Source organism: Thunnus albacares, chromosome 11 (genome assembly GCF_914725855.1).
Source record: "Thunnus albacares chromosome 11, fThuAlb1.1, whole genome shotgun sequence".
Taxonomy (NCBI): domain Eukaryota; kingdom Metazoa; phylum Chordata; class Actinopteri; order Scombriformes; family Scombridae; genus Thunnus; species Thunnus albacares.
Window position 1 is genome coordinate 26734460 of NC_058116.1, and position 10338 is coordinate 26744797.

The 10338-nt window shown below is 40.3% G+C and overlaps 1 long non-coding RNA gene across 1 annotated transcript; it reads right to left on the reverse strand.

The window, feature by feature from the left end:
• Window positions 1-7360: 7360 nt before the first annotated feature.
• LOC122992753 lies at window positions 7361-9881 on the reverse strand. Its single transcript, XR_006406126.1, has 3 exons — window positions 9797-9881; window positions 8634-8754; window positions 7361-8495 (listed from the first exon to the last, which is right to left on the reverse strand). It is a non-coding gene; the product is annotated as an uncharacterized LOC122992753 (long non-coding RNA).
• Between the last annotated feature and the right edge of the window lie 457 nt (window positions 9882-10338).

The window sequence follows — 10338 nt, forward strand, 5'->3', positions numbered from 1 at the left end:
TCTTTTTATAAAACTAAATGACACATTATAACACATGCATAATGCATAATAAAAAATTGCTAAAAGCCTACAAAGTGCATAATTACAACAGTTATTAAGCATTTTACAATAAGATCATAACACTTTCCAAGGTATCTTTATGTATCTTTATGGGATGGACATTGTAGTTACAGAGAAAACAAGCCAACACTGAGCAGCGTGTGGCCGACCATCATCTGTAGTTTTTGTGATGTGACCAGCATTGGTGGCTGTTGTTAGCTCTTATCATTGGCTATTGGGTCATTTTGACATGTAGAATTGATGTCAGATGCAGTCGGTGAAAGAAAGCTGTCTGAGTAGCTTATTTCAAATACTAAATCATAAACACTCCAGGAAATGGCCACACCAACAGCAGTAAACAGGGCAGAGGTACACCGGATAACTTTTTAGCCACTAAAATGCTGCTGACTGTGCATAGTTTCCCTCAGTGTCTGGGTTAGTGTCATCCCTTTGAATTTGATATTTTCAATAACACTGCATGGACTCCCTGTACTACCAGCTTGAGGCTTCAGTAACAGTTTTGTCTTCAACTGGGGAGAGCTAGGGATCAGTTGGAAGTAGCAATAGCTGCTAATGCTAGCATTACTTGCTTTGCGCTGAAGGTCCTTTTGGTAACTTTTCTGTCAGTGTACACATCGCCTTCATAAGCCGTGCGGTTCCCCTCTTATATTTTATGATTTAAAGTCTGCAAATGCAATGTAATGTGGTGAACACGGTGGTACTTATCGGTTAATCTTTATACCACTAGTCACCATTCACAGTCACCAAAACTGTCCAGTGAATGAGTAACTTGTGTGACTTGTGAGTTCATATGACCCTGCAGAGTCATCAGAGAGGAGGCCGATATTACACATCCAGCGGCTGACAATAGAGTCATTCTCCCATTTGGACGTTTGAAACAAACTCAAGAAGTTAGGCTGTTTCTTTTTTCTTCACACAAAGTCCATCAACACTGTTCCTGACCTATTTTAAACCATGTGCTAACCCACAGTTCCTCAGAGGGTGCATTTAAAGATTCAAAATTTTATTACTGTATCAACCGCTGGCTGTCAGTACTGTTTTTCGGTACCACACATCATAAGAGGAAAATGACACAAGAGAGCAAGACCAGAGCCATGTTTTACCATTCAGCCATAGCTTGGCACCATTATCATTCAACAACACTAAATTTAGGCTGTTTTTTCAGCTGCAAGACACAGAAAGCATAATTTCTAGCCAGCAAGCAAAATCCTCATTATGCTTTATGCTTGCGTAGTGTACAGAATAGAAAAATGTTCCCAAGACGAATAAATCAGAAATTAAGTATTTTCACTGAATAACCCACACTGCAGTGCAGGCTTTCACTTGGGAATTGGATTGTGGTTTGGGGCATTAGCACTGTTATATATTTTATCCAGAACCAGTTGAACTGGCAGATTTTTTAAAAATGGCAGGTCTGCAGTCTTGAACTTTGTGGAACGTTACTGTTGGTGGTCAAAACTGTGCTGTGTGTGCATTGGGCACATTGTAGGAACTCTGACGTGAGCTGCATGAGTCATAAACATCTCTATAAAGGCCTATTTACATATGTTATTAAACTATATTTACTTGAATACTTGCATGGTTGCTATTTGATGACTACAAAAACTTCAGTGCTATTTAGATGAACAGACAATACCAAGTGGAAGATTTTCTGGGTACTGTGAGCAACTACAGACTGAAACATACATAAACTACTGTTAATATGAATAGTATAAGAGTTTTACACATTCAGACAAAAACAAAATACAATAATTAAAACAGACATTGCCATGGAACCAACAAAAATTGTCAGAGCATGAAACAGTTTGAGGGAGAACCAGCAAAACACATGAGATTGTACAGAGCTCTTAAAAAACAGCTAGGTTGGTTCTGCCTAAAATAAAACAAATATCCCTACCAGCACTTCTAAAGTTCACTAATACATATGTTGTATCTTATTATTTTTGATGTATTTATGAACCTTGGAGGGAGCCAGGCTAGCTGTTTCCCCCTGCTTCCAGTCTTTGTGCTAAGCTAAGATAATCGTCTCTTGACTCCAACTCTACACTTAAAACACAAACATGAGAGGCATATCAATCATAATCTAACAGTCAAACTATTTGTTTAAACTTTATCTCACATATCATATTTATTCTTGTTTTCCCTTTGCTGTAGAAAACTAAACTGTTGTGTAATAATTTTGTATAGTGTGTATAGTGCAATACTATGCAAAGTTCCAGGGCTGCCAATTCTCACGCATTGAGCGTGAGACTCACCCAATTGACACAGATCTCACGATCTCACACCACCCGTGCTTTTTTTGCATTGCATTTTCTCACGCTAACTTTTCGTTTTTGCTTCCTGAAGGAACAATACTTTTTTTCTGAAGTTCAAACGGGCTGAGGCACAGAGCGTAACAAGTTTAAGATAGCACTCTCCTCCTGGAGAACTCTGATTTCTTTGTTTCTCTGTCGTGTATCAGCTTTTTACATGTGAGAATGTGCAGGATAAAAGACTGCAGACAGAAAAAGTAAGAGTGGAGCAGCTGGATGAAAGTAGAGATCATTACACGGAGCGATGCGTTCTCGTATTTAAAATAAGTCTATCTAAAGTCCAACTGAAATGAACACAAAGCAGCCTGTAGAAGTCTAAATAAGTTGGTTTCTAGTGCTGATTATTTAAATATTTGTAAAATTAAGATACTTTCACGTTGTGAGGAAAAGCTCTGCTCTGTTTGTTCTTCTTTCACTGTGCTGTCAGTCAGCTCCGACATAAAGCCTCACACCAAAAACACAAAACAAAAAGTCAAAGAGCAGCGTCTTCTGTCACAAATTCAGTTCAAATCAGTGAGCCACACTTCCAGAATAAGGTCAAGGATTTATAGTAAACAGATTACTACAGTGAATGTAAACACACTGATTGATTAGGACATAATAGGCAAGTAGAATAGTAGCACCCCCCACCACAGGAACAAATCTCACTCCAAGCTAAAGTTAAAAGTTTGCAGCCCTGAAATTCAACATATTCTATATATTTTAAACAACATGCTTAAAGAAGATTTTTAATATTTTTAGTCTGGGGCTTTACTTGAATATCTGCATGTGATTACAGTTCAAAAACTCCTTATTTATCTTATACGAGCCCTTTATGCAGCCCCTCAGTTCAGCCTCTGTCTGAAACAGGGCGTTTTGTCTCTTTAAGGCCCGTCTCCTGATTGGCCAGCTCCTGTAAGCTGCCCCCCGGCAGACTTCTGGTGGCTTGGGGGGGCTACCATACAAACAGCAGTAGTAGGATTTCACTTTTCAAATACATCTGTACATGTTTGAGCCCGAATCCGATCCGAAATATGCAAGTTGCCGACACAAACAACCCATTGGAACAACTTTAGTAACAAAAGCTACCAACAGATGGCCGATATGATGTCATCACGAGGAGGAAGAAGAGGTAACGCTGGAAACAAAGCATTCAGAGCAGGCTGAAGCCCTGGCTTTCAGGGAGCATTTTTACAGTTCACCTTAGGTTTTGGACTTTTGACCATGTTTGACATAGATATCCAACATCCAACATCATAACAGTATAAAAAACACATAAAGCATGTTATGTCCCCTTTAAAATGTGAAATTTGGCTGCTTTTATGAATTTAATCTTTTTTAGTTTTTCTGAGCAACATTACATGTTTGCATTGCCTTATACAGTATGTTCAGTTGTATTATCTTGGCACTGTTGTTGTCCTAACTCCTGACTGATTATCCTATTCATTGTTCCTTCACCTCCTAATATTTTACCTTGAGGTCAAGAATAGAAGGTAAGGACAGGAAAACAATTTGCCTGATTATTTGTATTCATCTCTAGCTTACCTTGTGTATTCATTCAGGGCTGTGATTTTTTTTTTTTTTAATTGTTTTCTCATATTTTATGTTTTACCCGACTAATATTTATTGTATTCTAAAAACAGTTTGTGACCGCTGTAAAAATGTGGAGTGAGCTAAAATGTTTCCTTTCACTTTGCTGTAATGAAAGTACCAAAATGTAGTTTCTAAGCTGTTTACTACAAACCACATGATTCCTTTTTCATTAGCCTCATCGTGAGCCTTCACAGCAATAAACTTGATTGACTAAAGTGGTGCAAGCAGAGCCCGTTTATTACAATCTTAACTGAGAAGGATTAAAAGTGAGTGGTGTAGGTTACTTTAAATAAGTGCAGTGTGTCCAAAGGAATTGAATTACAAAACCTCTTCTCACCTTGTCTGGTAACCTGAAACCCAAACTTTACGTTGAGAAATGTGGAGCTGGCACAAACAGATAATCTCCCTCCTCACAGTTACCGCAAACCACATGCTGTCTGCTCTCAGGTTCACATGCTCCCTTCCTTAACTTTTAGCTAATAGAACGTTTATTCCCATCTCTGCTGCTGAACAAGATGAGCAATTACACAAAACCCCTTAATGTGGGAGCAGAGTAATTTACAAGCATGACATGGGTGAGGAGATGGAGGTCTAATCTCATCTTGAGAGGGGCTTAGTCATTCAAGCCCTCATTGCCCTTATTTTCTGTCAGCTGCTAAAATAAAATGATCTATTCATATTGTGTTTCACCACAGTCTTTTGTGTGTTGGGATTGGTATCTTTCTTGACCACGAGTAATCTTAGCTCTGAATTAGCGTTGTTCATCTGGTGGGAGGTTTTAGAAATTGAGAGGTCACCCTTGGGTCAAACTATGTGGCCTCATATGAATTTCTCCCTTGTTAATTTTACTTGGGGCCTTGCCCTCCTTGTCACCCATCTCGGTAAAGTGATACTATCTTCTCGTGGTGTGTTTCTTGAGAACAGCCAAATTCAAACTGTGTAAATCATAAAATTGTAGAGCTCTTATCAGGTTCAGTTCCTCAGCCTATGGCATGTTTGAGCTTGTACAGTTTCTCTTTCAGCTCTCTCTCTCTCTGGATGTCTGTAAATATGAGACATTCTGTGGACACGGTGGGTAAATAAGGACATGGACATTTTTCTGATTGCTTTTATCCATGAAATGTGGCGATTGGACTGTTTTCCAAGAGTTTTAGGCCAGCCCTTAAATTGATGACCTTGTGACTGGAACAGAAAGTAAAGTGTTTTGGGGGATTTTCTGTTTTTCCAGCACTGTGTTTTCCTTTCAGGTGCTGCAGTTTTTGGCTCGCAGGTTGAACAAATGGTTTGGTTCTCCACTGAGATTGATTATCTTGGCTAACAATGCGAATTATACCATATTCAAAAACAGATACATTCTATTTTATAAAGGATTGTTGGTTTGTGATCAATCAGGGGATTTCCTGTAAAATCTCTGAACCTCTGAACCCAGAACTAGTTTGTTTTCATTGATGTGACAACTCTGATTTTCAGTTGAAAGATTCAGAGCTTCCACCTCAGTGCACCACATCCACACCACTAATTTCTTCTTTTCAGCTGTTTCCCTTTAATACCAGTCCAGCACCTACGGTATGAATGCTTTTAAAGTCTTCTTGGATAAGTTAATGCACTTTACTCATCCACTTGCCTAGGACTGGAAATTCTGAGGGGTTGTGAGTGATAGCAAATAAAAGTATTAATGTGAAGAGTTGCTAATTGGATGGGTTCTGCTCTCACACAAAACCAACCATAATCTGAAAGAAGCAACAAATCCACCCTAATCCACCCTTCCATCCAGGCCTCTCATTCTGCAGCACCATGTTCGCATGCATCTGAGATGCACTAATGTGGGCGTGCAGGCATTAGTCTCTCTTTCATTACTTGCAAAATGCTTTTGCTTTTCCATCAGTAATCATAGAAATCGTGCATATTATTATTTCCCATAATCAATCAAAGGCAAAGTTAGACTCCAGTTGTGTGCTCCAGCCTTTTGGGGATTGGGGATTTTCCATTCCTGGCTGAGTTAAACTAATTAACTATTTATTTATTCACATCGAGCACAGACTGTCTACCAGCACCGTTATGTTCTTGTGAATACAACACAAGATAAACCCAAATTTCTGGGAAGGTAGGCATAGAGTGGCCACACTATTTAATTTCCTGTCAAACATCTGTGTTTTTAGATTAGACTTGGTGTTTGCTCAGCATCGTTCCTCACAAACAATAAGAAACAACAGAGCAAATAGAGCAGTAGCCAAAAGCGACACAATATTCCAAAAAAGAAAACATTTATGAAACTTCTGAGGAATTATCAATCATGGCAAGCGTCCATTCTCTCACTCCTGCTCTCTTTCTCTTCAAATGTTGCAGTAGGGTTGTGTTGGATTTATTTTGGATGTTATGCTGTCCTTTCTGTGTTTTGATAAAACGGATCTCGCTGTGAGCTGCCCTCATGTTTCTTGAACTTCACACAGTTGTCTTTCTCAGGTTTTAAGAATTGAAGCATCGTGGGAAAATCAAATGACTATCCTTTCATCTTTTTTTATTTGCTCCCTTATATTTTTTATTATTACACCTTTTAGAAACATTTATCTACCCTTTACTCCTTCATCCCTTATATACCTTATCCATATTTACCTTATCTGCATTGTTGTTTGCTTCTCCATTTTTGTGCCTTTTTTCTGAGTAATTTCTTTATCTTCATCACTGGCATCTCTAGCGCACACACACTGCCTGCAATAAGTGGAAAAATGCACGTTATGCCACACTTCTGCTGGGGGCATGGTATTGAGTTCTTAGCCGGTGAGTCATCCTTTTCACTAAGGGATGATGTCATCCCCAAATGCTGTCGAAAACTTACCTGATTCGAGGCATTCACCCGTGACAGACTCCATGATAAAAACGCTGAGCAGTGTTAGGGCTGTCTTTAAAATTGCATGGCCCTACTTTTTGCCCCGTTCCCATCTTTGCTGCCATCTCTTGCTCTCTCTCTTTTCTACAGTAATGGGCTTGCTTTGTTCACTCAGCAGCATGCTATATGCTCCAAGGCCAGATGGTCTGATTTAGGTGGCATGCTGAGGGGACTGACGGAATATGAATATTTCACCTCATGGCGTATACTGTATGGGTGAGCAAGAGAGAGACTTTGCACATACGCAGGCATGTTTGTGTTACAGAATACATGTGAGTCTATGTGTGGGTTGAGAAAGAGGAGCAGCAGACGTAAGTGATTGCCTCGTAGACAAAGCCTGTCCCATTGGAATGTCATGCTATACGCAAGCATGGGAATTCATTTTCTCAGGCTAGCGATGGATTTCTCTCCAGGAGTAGGCTCATTGCTGGGTCAAAGTTCATTTCACACAGCTAGCTTGTACATGGGCCATGCATGAGTTCCTTAACAGCAGCTGTGTTTACATCCAGATTATACTGATACAGGAAAGCAGGCCGTAGTCTTGCCACTGTGTCTTCTTCCCCTCTCTGGCTTTCATCTCACCCCTATGCTGCATGTTTCAGAACAACACCTTGGCTTGAAAGGTTTAACCCTTCAAGCACCTTGACTTCACTGAAATGATGACAGGAAGTGTCTCTCTTCTGTTCTCTATGTATGTTCTCTGGCTCCTTTGCAGCCATTGTTCAAGACACCTGCAGTATGTATGTATACAACTCAGTGATGCTACAGTTCTTTTGATTGTGCAGGATGGAAGTGGCCTAATGATTAACAGGTTGGTAGGTAGGGTAGCAGGAGAGGGCCTTCAGTGAGCACTTCCCTCAAAGCAAACTAAAAACCACTATTATCATTTTTCCAAGCAACTAACCACAAAAACTTCAAATTAAGTAGAACAAACTCACCAGTGTTGTTTACTTGAAAACAAAATACATCATTCTCTCCTTCTGAATGAAGCGGGTAATGACACCATCGGATCCTTGGTTTTTAAATCCAAAGGCATGTCTTTTTCTATCAGTGCCAGGGCTGAAAGTCACGCCTGTCCAGTGGTGTTTCTTGAGTAAGTCTTGATAGGTTTCAGAGCAGAAAATGTGCACTCTGCTGAAACAGTATACACTGGAATGGTCACACTTAGACAGGCAAGTCTGGAGTTGTTGCGTGCATTGGTTGAGCTCTATATGTTTCAGGAGGACTACGAGGTCAGAGGGGCTTTTCCCTTTTGAAATCTGACAAATATTCTATCAGAATCCGCACTTTTTAGCCGTGGTAAATCAAAAAGAGTCCTGTGGCTCTGGTGAAGACACGATCAGAGAAGGTGAAGCCGTAGGCGCCAAACTGCTGTGGATCCAGGAGGGGGAGGAACGCCAGCGTTTCATGGTCTTTGAATCTGATCTGTCTCTTATTTGTGAGAGAATATTGTCAGGAATGTGCTGTTTTTGGTAGATGGAATGAATGTCCTCATGCACCTGGGCCCTTCTTCTATCTGGTGCACCTGTTTCCCCCTCTGTGGTGTCATAGATGGCATCAAGCCGTACATTGTCCCTCTCAAAATGTTGACAAAATTCACTTTCACTGTAGCCAGACACAAGTGTACATCCAAGGCGCTGTCTGCCGAATTCCATGAAGCACATCTGTATAAGAAAAAATGCCAGAAAAAGTGGAAAGTAAAAAATTTAACTCAAAGTTGGCCATGTGAGCAACCTAATCATGCGTGCAGTATGGTCATCATATTTGTCTTGTTCAACAATATGGTCAAAAAGTTCCCTCACTTCATCTTTCTTCTCCACCACTGTGTATAGAAGTCTGGAAGTAAAATTCCATCTTGTTGGTGCTACGCGTGGGAGTTGCCTTTGGCATATTTCATCAAGCAGCTGCATTCGCTTTGGAGATCTGGAAAAGAACACAGCCAGACCAGTGAGGTGTGAGAAGAATATTTTACATTCTCTCATCTTTATTGTTCCTTGGGTGAGCACCAAGTTCAGTGTGTGGGCATAGCAGTGTGTGAAGAGAGCCATGGGGATCTTCTTCTTGACTTTCACCTGAACTCCGTTCAGACCAAGCGGTAAGCTCCAGGTCTGAAAAGTGAAGCCAATGCGGACGTGTCTTAGACCTGCATTCTTTCTAATGGCCAGTGGGGAGCGACTTCATTGGCTCCAAATAGAAGTCCGATTATATAGAAGTCTATGAGTCACTTGATTTATTACCTCAGTAAACATTTTCCTGATGTGTTTATGGTCTCAATCACTAGTTTCAAGTCTTCTTCAATACAGCATGATGTTCATTTTGTAATCTATGGTCCCATTTAGAGTAAAATAGATAATAAAGCAGGGTATGCTTTAGGGCGTGGCCACCTTTGGATTGACATGTTGCTACCACGGTGACATCAATGGTTACATACATTATGTATTGTAACCCCGGATTAGAATAGAAGTGTAGGCATAGCTATCGCTATTTCACAATGTGTTTTCAGTTCATGAAAGTTAATTGTAATGTTTTGGTCATAAAAGTCTTGTTCAGTGTTTGATTGTACTAAAACACCCTCTAAGCAGTCGGCTGTTCAGTTTTTCTGGTAAGTGCATTTTGTTTAAAGCCTGTTTTCGCAAGCCAAAATTAGCATTAGCATTAGCATTATCACAGTTAATGTAAATTACGGATGTACCGTGCTAACCAAGCTAGCAGTTAGTGCTAGCGTTAGCTCCACCCTCTCGTTCAAATATGGTCACATCTGGCTCCAAAAATCCAAGAAGATGACAGTCAAAATTCTGAACTCGAGGCTTTAAAATGGTAGTCTACAAACCAGTGGGTAACGTCACAGTGGCTACGTCCATTATTTTTTTACAGTCTATGGTTCAGATCAGAGGCCATCACCGCTCTTCTGTCATTACTCTGAGCTCCAACTATCTCCAGACAGTCATAATCCTCCAGAACTCACCTGCCTCCCGTTACATTTACTGTAACGGAGCACAAAAGATATTGGTAGATTCATCGACCATAACCGCAGCAAATTTTGTTTTTTCTGGCTTCATCTTTCATTTCTGCAAAGAAGACATCGGCAATAGCTGTAATGAGCCCTTTCTGAATGTTACTAGACATCTGAGTGGTTAGTGGAAAGTTTTAATACAAATCTTTGTACAATTGAACTCCTTTCCCTCATCACGGCCCCTGATCGGGAGTTCTTGTTTTCCCAAGAAAATACAGTTGATAAGCCTCTTGAATATTTCCCTGTTTCTCCTCACCTGTTTGTTGCGCATTTAAATGTCCCTTCATCTCTTTTCGTTTAGTTGCAAGTCTGCCCTGCAGTCCCCAGATGTTTTTAGTTTTACCGTAGCCATCAAATGTTACAGTGGTATGTTTGTGTGTTGTACCTTGCTGAGACATGCCAGGTTTGCAAAATTGTTGAGCTCCATGTTCCCTTCTCTGTGGAGAAAAGCACGCCATCCCAGCAATACAATTTGGCCTTTTCCTCCCAGTGAG